Here is a 1,984-nt window from a genome sequence, read left to right on the forward strand (position 1 = left end):
CACACACATACTCACTCGCACACTCACACTCACATACACACTCACAGTTACACACTCACTCACACTCACTCACACTCGCACACACACACTTACACACACTCACACTTACACACACACTCACACACTTACACACACACTCACACACTCACACTTACACACACACTCACACACACACACACACCTACACACACTTACACACACACATTTTGAAATTTTCACGTTAAGTTCAGTATTTTACCAATACAATGCCATATCGCTACGAAACTTGGTATGGTTCATCAGCGACATGTTCTGAGCGCATCTGATCGGCTTGACCCCGGTATCGCTGCTTGCAGCTATATTTAGGGGTCAAGCCCCGAAGGGGCGTAGACACCTATTGTTATCGTTAGTTTTCTTCTTCTTCTTCTGCTTCTTCTTCTTCTTCTTATTATTATTATTATTATTATTATTATTATTATTATTATTATTATTATTATTATTATTGTTCCGTCTGTCATTGAAGTCAATGGCAGCCCATAGAACCGTACGTAGGAAAGTTATGAAATTTGGCACACATGTAGAGGCCACTCTTAGAAGTTACTGTAGCAACTTTGGTGTGTCTAGCTCAAACCGTCTAGCGCCACCAACAGTCCAAAAACCCAATTTTGTGCTGGATCGTAAGGCCTAGAGGCAAAATTCTTGCAACATCAGAATCAGAATCACAAAGGTCTTTATTGCCAAGTATGTTTAGGCAAAATTCTTGCAAAATCAGAATCAGAACCAGAATCAGAAAGGTCTTTATGAGGGACACACACACACTTACACACACATTTACACACACATTTACACACGCACACTTACTCACACACACACTCTCACACACACTCTCACACACACACACACACTCACACACACAGACACACACACTCACACACACACACACATACACTTACACACACATTTACACACACATTTACACACACACACTTACTCACAATCGAAAACATACTCACACTCGCACACTCACATACTCACACACACACTCTCACACACACACACAGACAGACACACACAGACACTCACACACACTCACAAACACTCACACTCACACAGACACACTCACACAGACACACACACGCACTTACACACACACACAAACACACTCACACAGACACACTCACACACACACACACCCTCTCACACACACAGACACACACAGACACTCACACTCACACTCACACAGACACACACACTCACACAGACGAGGAACACACACTTACACACACATTTACACACACACTCGCACACTCACACACTCACACACACACTCACATACACACACATTTACACACACACACACTCTCTCACACACACACACACACACACTCACACAGACACACTCACACAGACATACTCACACACACACACACAGACACTCACACACACACAAACACTCACACACACACTCACACAGACACACTCACACACACACTCACACACACACTCACTCACACACAGACACACACACACACACAGACACACAGACATGCACACGCACACACACGCACTCACACACACTGACACACACACGCACAGAGACACACACACACACACACACACACACACACACTCACACACACACAGACACTCACACACATTTTACGAATGCAATGCCATATCGCTACAAAACTTGGTATGGTTCATCAGCGACATGTTCTGAGCGCATCTGATCGGCTTCACCCTGGTATCGCTGCTTGCAGCTATATTTAGGGTTCAAGCGCGAAGCGCTGGAAACCTATTGTTTTTGTTAGGATTTTTATTATTATTATTATTATTATTATTATTAGGGGTCAAGCCCTGAAGGGGCGTAGACACCTATTGTTATCGTTAGTTTTCTTATTATTATTATTATTATTATTATTATTATTATTATTATTGTTATTATTATTATTCTTCCGTCCGTCATTGAAGTCAATGGCAGCCCATAGAACCGTACGTAGGAATG

This window comes from Tachysurus vachellii, chromosome 16 (assembly GCF_030014155.1).
Source record: "Tachysurus vachellii isolate PV-2020 chromosome 16, HZAU_Pvac_v1, whole genome shotgun sequence".
NCBI lineage: Eukaryota > Metazoa > Chordata > Actinopteri > Siluriformes > Bagridae > Tachysurus > Tachysurus vachellii.